Genomic DNA, 11,191 nt, shown 5'->3' on the forward strand with positions numbered 1-11,191 from the left:
AAACATTCATAGCTTCATTGAAACCATATCAAAGCAAACGTAGATGAACCTTTCTTACCACTCTAGGGATTTGTCTTATGCAAAATAAAATTTCATAGAAACAAATAAACCACTGTAAATATATATTGGTAGTAAAGTTTTGTAAGCTATAAGAATGATTAATATTTTTATGTAATCAAGAATTGTTATATTATATTTTTGAAATTTGAATATTATTATGATTATTTTCATCGCCATTTTTCCCTAATATTATTTCATGCCCTTCCAACTCTTTTTGATATATTTATTTTTTTGCATATTAAATTTCTCCCCAAGATTTCGGCAACTTGGTTGTCACAATTTTCTCTTTTACTTTTTCTTTTTTTCCTCCCATTTTTGGCAACTTGGTTGCCACAATTTTCAGCCACTCCTCCTTTAGGCACTTCACCTGGCATCTGGACAGTAATTTTAGGCAACAAGAATTTCGGTAATGAGATTACCGAAATTCAAACTTTTCTCTCTCATACTTTTTGTTAGAATTTCAACAACACCGTTGATGAAATTCACTCTCTTTCCTCAATTTTCCAAATAACTTTGAACAGTACCCATATCACAAATAAACTCGATTTTCTGCAATATTCAGTCAAAAGACTCGGGTTAGAGGGTCATTTTGCATTTTTGCCTAAAATATATATACACACATTTTCTTTGATGTTTATCTTCTTTTTTTCTCCCTTGTCTTTTGAGTTTTGTGAACCGATTTTCTCTGCTTTCTCCTCTCCACTCACATCCAGTCACTAGAGATCACCGTCATATTGCATATCTCCATCAATATCTGTCATCCCATTTTAGATCTTTGCAATCTCTGTTGATCTTGGTTTTCTTGGCCTTTTTGGTTGCTCTTGAAATTCACAAACCGGTGCACTGCACTAATGGTACTTGAGCTTGGTACAGCTTGGTTAGTTGACATCCAGCACTGTAGTTCAGTTGGTGACATTGGAAAACTGATGAATAATCAATTTGACTGATAAATGTAAAATACCTTGAGCAGTTTGACAAATGATCAAGTAGGGATCCCATGGTAAAATACTGAACCAATTTATGACCATCTCAAGCATTTGGCAGCATAAGGCAATTACATAGTGTTGGTGCTGTCAAAGTGGGCTCTTGGGCAGAAAAAGGGACACTTATGCCATACAACTCAAGACTATCGGTCTATCACCATTGCAAAAAACAAAAGGCCCCTAATCTATCTTACAGCATAAATGTGGAAATGATCTGAAGGCAACTTGTGATAAATTGTAGAGCTCAACTTCTCCATGAAGAAACAGAGAATCTGTGGGTCTTTGGAACAAGAAAAACAGTAATTTGAAAGCAAGTGAATAAGACTGACCAAACACAATAATAGTAATAATAAAAAATGTTGAGAATGATGTGACTATAGTAAATGTTAATTCCGGCTTACAAATGCAAACAAAGTCATGTACATCAATCTATGAATAGCATCCATCACCGTGAAAACTTCAGACATAAAAATCTGACAAAATTAAAATCGGATCCATTTCCCAAAACAAGAGCACACCCTCCCATAAAGATCTCCATACCGTGGTAGTGATATCGGTGACAAACATCCAAGTTCTGGAAAAAATTCACCATGTTACTGATGCATGTTTCTTTTCTCTCACAAGGGGGTGGACCCCACAAGTGTGGGGTCCACCCCTTGTGAGAGAGAAGAAACATGCACCGGTAACATGTAATAACTTCTCCAAGTTCTGCTCCTAAAGTACTTAGTACAAAAACGACTCAGCCACTATGCTCTCATTTTGGTTTCTCCTAACTTTGAAATGGAGAGCATCCCCGTCTCTAGAAATGTGGTTTACACATTTTGATTTCAGCCAGTTTCCAAAGTTATGGGTCCGGATTGATGCCAGTTTCCACTGTGAGATTGACTCAGTAGTAGGCTCAAAAGGTTCTAATAAACCAATTTTACATCCTAAACAATCAAACATCCTTACCTCTATCCTTCCTGACCACCGCTCATCTATCATTTCGTTTTTTCTATTCATTCAGGGACGGAGCTACTCTTTGACCAGGGGGGACCATGGCCCCCCCTGGATTTTGGGGAAAAAAAATTTCTATAGGTATAGGTATATTTAATATTAATGTTCAATTAGCCCAAAAAAATTAATCTCAAAGCTATGTTATGATCAGGCCCTCACAACACCCCATATATATGTTGTTTGCTATCTCATATGAGAAGATAAATTTCAAGATGAAGATGAGAGAAAATAATTTCTCATTGAATGAATAAGGAAAGTGCAGCTCTGCTTTTATATACAAGAAACAGAGCAGAAACAAAATAATTTCTCATTTGGAACGCCAGGAACAGGTTCTGCTTTGAGGAAAAATAGTCCCAACCAAAGGACATTCTTCAGGGTGCGTCAACTCTCTTACAGGAATAGAGACCTGGCCGAACCATGACAAGCAAATGAAAAAAGCTACGTGACCAGCCAATTGTTTGTAATGTTTCTTTTTTACTATCATACGGATACGTAACCCATTGGTCAAATGGGGTGGGCCTGTAATATTTTGGTCTTGTATACTCTCAGAGGGTGTTTTGCAAACCCTTTAATCAATAAATTCTATCTTCACAGTCAAAAAAAAAAAAGATTTTTAATTTTAACACAAACCAAGTTCAGGTACTGCACATTTTGGGTTCTCAATATCAAAACTAGCCTAAATTTTCTCCCATAATGACTAAAATATTGCAATTATATATATACATATATATATATATGTAAATATATATTTATTAATTAAAGCCCAAACTTTGCCCCCCACCCCCCCAAACCTTCCGTTCTGGCTCCGTCCTGTATTCATTCTTGTTCTTCTCTTTCCTTCTCGTTCTCTATTTTTATTTTTTTATTATTTCACCGGCCAAGGTGCAGTTTACTTGTTGGAATTTTAAAATGAGTTGGCTCGATTCCCATTAGGAATTCTTTTGGATTACTTAATAAATAATACATGGTTTTGGCCTCCTGGTAGGTGGGGTTATATATTTTGTGGTTCAATCCAAGGGGTGGTTCAAGGGACCCCTCCTAGGGGATATTTTGAGGCTAGCACAGTGAGAGGATAAAATGCCAAAATGGAAAATTAGCAATAATTTCCAAACAATATAATTAGTAGTTACTGATTACAAACTATATTTTTTACTAGCATCTCAAGTCTAAAAGACTCGATTTTGGGCCTATAAATCAAGTTTTTGAGGGTCGATTTTTTTGGTCTGATTCCATCTGATGTGGCATTTTTTCCACGTGGCGCCTACCTGGAAATCGAGTCTCAAAGACTCGATTTATAACCCTTTTTAACTTTACAGCTTCTCAATTTCTCATCCACTTTACAGCTTCTCATTAGAGAAGAACTATAGAGAGAGGAAAAAAAAAAAAAAACTAGAAACAGAAACAAAAACAGCGAGAACTCAGTTCGCGTCTCGGATCTCCCCACTCCAGATCTCGCATCTCGGTGGCTGGGTTGGATTAGAGGAAGTGGAGTTTTGCTTCTTGCTCTTGTCTCCCACTCTCGATCTCGCATCTCGGTGGCTGGGTTGGATTAGAGGAAGTGGAGTTTTGCTTCCTGCTCTCGTCTCCCACTCTCTTTCTCTAGGTTGCACCTCCACGCAGACGAAGCAAAGATCAAGGCTATAAGAAGCAGAACCGTGGGTTTCGGTTCTGACCTTCACCGATCTACTGGTTAAGGGGTGAGTCAGATCTGGTGGTGGCGGGGTGGTGGTTTGTGAATCTGGGTCGTAGTGGGTCTGAGGCGTGGTGGATCATAGTGGTTGTGGTGCAGCAGATCGGCGCGGTGGGTTTGTTGTTGTGGAGGTTGCCATGGTGGGTTGAATTTGGGTTGGACAATTGCCGTGGGGGGGTGAGTAGTAGATCGGTGGCAGGTGTGTCGTTGTGGTTGTGGAGTTTTGGGTTTGCCACCGTGACCTACGTTTTGCTCGCCGTAAATTTGCCGCCGTGGATTTGGGTTTTGCTCGCCGTGGATTTGGATGGTTCGGGTGGTTCGCCATTTTTGGGATGGCTTGGATGCACAGAATGGGCAAATCATTCAATATCTTTTTGGGTAGAATGGTTCGGGTTGTTGTACATAGAGACTTACACTTAAATTTTTTTTGACTTATAAATCGAGTCTTAGAGACTCGATTTCCAAGTGTACGCCACGTGAAAAAAATGTCACATCAAACAGAATCAGACCATAAAAATCGACCCTCAAAAACTCGATTTATATCCCAAAATCGAGTATTTTAGGCTCGAGATGTTAATAAAAAATATAGTTTGTAAATAGTAACTATTAATTATATTGTTTGGAAATTATTGCTAATTTCCCATTTTGGCCAGGATAAAATATAGCAAGTTAACATGGGTATGAAAGGTATTTGCAAACTAGCATCTCGAGTTCCATATAAAACTCGAGTTTTAAAAACTCGCTTCCCACTTGTTGAGTTGGACACGTTTATGCCAATTAGATCTTGAGTCCTTTACACTCAATTTCAAAATACACAGAAGCAAGAACTACAAACCCAGAAAACGAAGAAAACCCATATTATAGAAAGAAGAAAGAAGGAAACCTAGGAGAAAGAAAGAAAGAAGAAAAAGATCCACAGCAAAGAAGAAGACCCACGGCACACACAAACCCAGTCTCCATCAAGCACATCCCGATCGTCAATCTACGGTACAGTTCACGATCTCCATCACCGAGCAAACGATTTCAACAAATTACACACAACTCATAAAGATGTGAATGATTTGAAAGAAAAAGCTATGGAAGAGAGATAAAATTGAATGAAATTTGAGAGGTTACAGATAGTTTTGTTTAGGTCTTCTTCCTCTTCTTCTTTTTTTCTTCTTCTCCGTTTTCTTCTTTTTTGTTTTCTTCTTCTTTTTTTCTTCTTCTCTGTGGATCCCTTCCTCTCCTTGCACGGTCGGTACGCACTAGAACTCGAGTCTCTAAGACTCGAGTTCCACGCGGAATTTTTATCCACGTCACTGAATCAAAAGTCTGGAACTCGAGTTTTTAAAACTCGATTTGCTATTGAACTTGAGTTTTAAAAACTAGAGATGCTAGTTTTCCACTTTCTTTCCCAGCTTGTCAACTAACAAAATTCTTCTAATAATAAAGTTAAATGGAAAAAAAATTCACCCCTCCTACCTTGTTAAGGTTCTAGGTCATAAAATATTTATTTATTTATTTATATTTCCCTTTTCTGTTCATCTATTTCTTTTTTCTCCCTTACCTTTTGTGAACTGATTTTCTCTGCTCTTCCCTTTCCATTCACATCCAGGCACCAGAGATCACCGTCCCATTGTATCTCCATCAATATCTGTCATCCCATTTTAGATCTTTGCAATCTTTGCGGATCTTGGTTTTCTTGACCTCTTTGGTTGCTCTGAAATTCACAAATTGATGCACTGCACCAATGGAACTTGAGCTTGGTACAGCTTGGTCATAAATAAGACTGACCAAACACAAAAAAATTGTTGACAATGTAGGAAAACAGATGTGTGACGCCTTTACCTTGCCTTTTACAAAGATTATTGCCAAACTTAATTCAAGCCAATGCAAGGGATGCACATAATCTAGAAAATGATATTTATTGTGTTCAAAACTACAAACAAGACAGGGCTTATTGTTATATAAAATTCAATATTATTACTTCAAAATGATCAAGACGCAAAGCACATTATGTCAGTCCACCAATAAAATTTTCTCTAAAATTTTGTTTAGAAAAATCCAATGGAAGATATGAAAGAAAACAAACAAAAACAAAGAGATAGATTTGATAGTGGGTGGAAGAAACAGAGAGATATATACCTCAACGACAAATATAATCACAATTTTATCTTCACTTCTATCACGTAAGGTAACAATAATCAAAACAGAACAAGTAAAGATGTCAAAGTCAAATTGTAACAACAACCACAAATTGGGATGAATTTTTTTTGATAAGTAACTGTAATTGTAACAACAACCACAAATTCAAATTCATTGAAGAAGTCATTAACAAAATGCGTTAAGTAGACCAGTTTCACAATCTCAACAATGAAACCTAGATGGTCAATTTATGTGGAGAAACCTCATCAACCAATTCATCTAAAGAAACCTCAGTTCATGGTTTCATATACATTACAAATTTACATCTTATCAAAGGAAAGAAAAATTACATCTCGAAAAACTATGGGACACCCTAAACAAACTGAATTTCAAAAAATAAGGTGTCTTGCAGAAATTAAATATTACAGAATGTAGCCAGTGATCACAACTCCACAACAAGTCAATCACAAAAAAAAATAATAATAATAAAACCTAAAAAGTCTAATACCACTAAAATAGAAACTTAATTTGCAAAATTCATCATCCAGCCTCAAAAACAAAAACAAGAAGAACACATTAATTATAAGAATTAACTTCTTCACTTCAAGAAATATGACAACATCACTAATAAACCTCCAAAAATTAAACCTACCTGAATCTAACTAAAAAATATTGATTCAACACCAAAAAATTATTAAAAAGAGAGATAGAGAAGGGACAGACCTGAGACAGAGTGCAATGCTTGATCACTCTAGAATAAAAAGAAAACCTAACAAAATGAAAAAATAATTTCGCACTTGAATCAACAAGAAAATGAAGGAATTTCTTGGTAATCATTTCCAAACAATAATTTTGCATTAATTGAATATAGAATTGCAAAAAGAGTTAGATCATTTTATGTAGTCCTCAACTTTTACCAACATTACTCCATCTATAGCTTGTTAAGCTGTTAAATTATAAAAATTCAGCTATCAGAGCGAAGTTTATAAATCGAACACCAAAGCCTATATCACCAAAATTGAACCCTAAATCACACACCAAAACCAAACCCTAATTGCCAAATTCAATCAATAAAGACAAAGACAACAACAAAAGCAATGCACAATATTCAATCAAGATACAAATTTAATGAATAATGAGTAAATTTTTTTTTTTAAATACCATTGGAAGATTCATCGAAGGAAGTGACAGAGAGTACTACAGTCAGTGCCGCTGACCTCGCCAGAATATTCCTTCCTCTGATCAAAGATTCCCGCACACTTTGATTCATCTTAGCACACCAAAATTTTTGTAAAGAAAATTCTAGAGAGAGCGATTGCTAGAGAGAGAGAGCGGTTGCTATAGAGGGAGAGAGAGAGAGAGCAATCAAATGAAAAAGAAATCAAAGAGAATATATAAGAAAGGAAGAGCCTAAATACTTTGATATCTTAGAAGTTTGAACGGGCTTTTGTTTTCCAATCTTGTTTCAAGGGATTATTTGTAAAACCTTTAAAAATTTTAAGAGTGAAAACTTGCAGGTGTGCCCGCCCTATTTTCCAATAATTATTTCAATGGTGAGAAACTTATTTCAAGAGTTGTGTTAACTTATTTTAAAGCTCCTCAATAAGTCTAGGGTCAGCCAAGTATGCCACATTAGTGTTTGTTTGGACAAACTTTAGTGAACCTTCGAAAAAAAAAAGGGTAAAAACAGGTTAAGTTTCTTGTAGTGCAAAGGCCACTTTACCTTTCTTGCAACATAAATGTGGAATTGATCTAAGTATCTATTTGGATCGGCGTCCACGACTATGTGTTTGCGTTTTCAGCTTTTTTTTTTTAGCCATAAAATTTGACTTTCTCTTCTCTTGCATTATTCACGTTTCAGATTTTACCGACAAAGTGCACTGTTCAGCATTGTTTATGCACTGTTCATAGGACTCACATGTACTTTATTTAGAAAAAAAATATTAAAAATAGGTTCCACGATACTATTTACACATTTAAAAATTATTTTGCTACAGTGTTTTCAGTTTTCAATTTTTAGCAATAAGTTCTATCCATACGGACCCTAAATGCAACTTGTGAGAAATTCAAGGCTCAACTTTTCCATGAAAGAACAGAGAAATGAGAATACGTTATCTTTGAAACAAGATTTTCAGAAAAAGCAACCGTTGAAAAGTAAGTGAATAAGACTTTAAGAGGCCTTTTCCAAGTCATAAAGTTATACAACAAACAGTCAAAAACGTTATGATTATTGTGGTAGTTAATTCAAGCTTACAAAATACAAAGAAAGTCAACTACATTATCAATCTACGAATACTGTGTAGCATCCATCACCGTGAAAACTTGATCTAAGTATCTAACTACAATTGAACATATCTAACAAAACAAAATTCAGACCCATTTCCAAACTCAAAGAAAAAATCACTCCAAATGAAGACCTCCATACCGTGGCAATGATATCACTGACAAACATCCCATTCTCAGTCAATCTGCACTTCTTTTGGTTGCTCCTAAACTTGAAATGGACTTTGAATCAACCCTGAATAGAAGCCCTACAATTATATTTACAATGGGATAGGTAAATTATATTGAATCATCATTCCTCAAAGCAGCATTTGCACGCTTTTGTTGCTCCAGTGCGTGTTCAAGGCCTGCCTCCACTTCTCCAATTGTGGGACGTTCCATATGGTCTTCTCAGACGCAAGAATCTGCAATGTTCACGTATATCTTGAAACACTCTGGAGCTATCTTCCCTATCAGATACGGATCAATCATCTGATCAATGGTTCTATCTTCTACACATTTTGGAGCCCAGACGGCCAGACTCTGCTGTTCGCTCTCTAATTTCATGTTCACTATTATTTTCGTACAGAGTACTTCAAACAGTTCCACAACCAAACCGTAGACGTCAGATTTATCGGTCAGCTACCCCGTTCGAATATAAGCAGGATCCAGGTATCCAACAGTACCCTTCACTTCAGAATCAACCCTTATTAAGGCCTTTGACAAACTCGGGGGACCCATCTTGGACATGTCGACATCCGTCAACTTGGCCTCCAATTTCTCATCCAACATAATGTTGCTCAACTTCACGTCACGGTGGATGATAGTATGCTTCACCCCAGTGTGAAGGTAGTGCAGTCCACGCGCCACTCCAATGCAAATCTGTAGCCTTCGTTTCCACGAGAGGGGATCATCTTGGTCCCTGTAGAGGAAGTGTTCCATGAGGGATCCATTTGCTATAAACTCGAAGATTAGGATCATCTCCTATTCGTCAATACAATATCCAATGAGATTGACGAGATTAGGGTGGCGTAGCTGGCAGAGTAACCGCATCTCGGTCCCAAACTCTTCGAAACCCTGTCGTGAAGTCGGACTCTTACGCTTTATTGTGACGTTTATGGTACAGTCATCAATAAATCCCTCATATATTTTGCCAAAACCTCCATGACCAATTACTAAATCATCATCGAAGTTATTGGTAGCTATCTTGATCTCAGCGAGTGAAAATCTCCGGCATAATCCCTCTGGAAGAAGTAAAGATTGTTTTGCTCTCTTCCCGGACGTCTTGAATAACTTTGAAATTGTTAACGTATATTCAGTATTGTGGGCTTGGCCTAACTAGATTACTTGTACTGCACTCATATTTACTTGTACAGCACTCATATGCCTCCCATATAAAAGCACTCATGTATATTGTTTCAGTGAGAAATACAATACTATTGAATTCAGTATTTTTAACATGGTATCAGAGCCACTGCTCTGACCTTTTCTTAGCAGTTTTGTCTTTATTGGTGTAACTCCATTCTTAAAATTGCTTTCACTGTCACAACAACTGCCACAACCTTTCGCCGTTGAACCTTCGAGTCTTCCAGACATCGTCCTTGGGTTCCGGACTTGTAGCAGCTGTTGTTGAGGAGTTCGAACACTGCAAAGACCACTGCCTTTTCCGGCACCACCATGAATCTTGCTCCGATAAACTTTCTGAAGGTACCACGAAGATCTTCTTGCTCCGATCTACCTGTTCGTGGAAGCCTCGCAGCCATCGGAGACCGCACGCGCCTCCACGCGTCGCCCAAAGAACCTGCACTGAAGCTCACGCGCTACACGCGCCGTCATCCTTCCAGGCTGACGTCATCTGTGACGTCATCAATGCCACGTCAACCCTAGCTGACGTCAACATCCAGTCACCTGCTGACGTCAGCAACACGTCATCTCTGACCGTTGACCGTTGATCGTTGACTTTTTCCATAGTGGACTTTTTGCAGCCCAGGTTCTCCTTACTCAGTTTTTCACGTAGATTTCATTTTTGCAGTCTGTTTTTGCATATTGTGTCTCTAAATGGATAAAAATGATGTTTTTCTTCCTCGCCCCATCAATACTGTATTGGAGGGGACTAGGAATTTCTTATCTTGGTCTCAAGCTATGCGCAGTTTTCTTAAGGGTCGCATGCTCTGGCATTATTGTTCTGGTGCAATCACTATTCCTGTGAATGGGGCAAGTGAAGAAGATACTGTCTTCCTCAGTCACATGATTGAATGGGATAGTCACAATCACATGATCCTCACATGGATTCGAAACACTTCTATTCCCTCCATCTCCAATCTGCTGGGCAGCTTTGATGATGCGAAATCAGCATGGGATATGTTGGCCAAAAGATACTCTACTACTCACAGATCCATGAAATATCAGTTGGTGGTTGAATTGCATCAACTTAGGCAAGAACCGGGGCAGTCCATCAATGACTACTATGATCAGCTTTGCTTCATTTGGGACCAAATTGACCTTTATGATCCAACTTGGGCATGCTCAAAAGATGCTCAACAATATGCTGCTGTTAGAGATGAATTTCGTCTCTATGAGTTCCTGATGTCACTCCACAAGGACTATGAGCCCATTCGAGGTTAGCTTCTTAATCGTAGTCCTTCTCCTTCTCTTGATACTGCTGTGAACGAGTTAGTAAGAGAAGAAGCTCGCCTTGCAACTCTTCAAGCCCAAGGTAAGTTTAATGTTCTGGCCCTTACTCCTTCTGCTCTACCCATAGAGCAACCTCAGCACTCAGGTGATCCTTCTTGCTCCAGCAATCGTCGCAGACAGACCAACAAAAAGTTATGCAACTATTGCAAGCATCCTGGCCACACTATTGAGACTTGTTACCGTCGCAACAAATCTATTGCTGCAATTACTAATACTAAGTCTACTCCGCCAATGCCTCCCATTTCAGCTAAGTCCCAGTCTTCTGGATCCATTATCAACCTCTCACCCACTGAACTACAGGAGATCATAGCTCAGGCTGTTCGTATGGCTGGTAATGTATCTCTTTCCACTGCTCTCTCAGTTTTACCCGGTAAGTCTC

At 38.0% G+C, this 11,191-nt stretch overlaps 1 pseudogene; it reads right to left on the reverse strand.

The window, feature by feature from the left end:
• Positions 1-8,053: 8,053 nt before the first annotated feature.
• On the reverse strand, positions 8,054-9,881 carry LOC142635508 (receptor-like protein kinase FERONIA; annotated as a pseudogene).
• Between the last annotated feature and the right edge of the window lie 1,310 nt (positions 9,882-11,191).

Source organism: Castanea sativa, chromosome 5 (assembly GCF_040712315.1).
Source record: "Castanea sativa cultivar Marrone di Chiusa Pesio chromosome 5, ASM4071231v1".
In the NCBI taxonomy this organism is placed as follows: domain Eukaryota; kingdom Viridiplantae; phylum Streptophyta; class Magnoliopsida; order Fagales; family Fagaceae; genus Castanea; species Castanea sativa.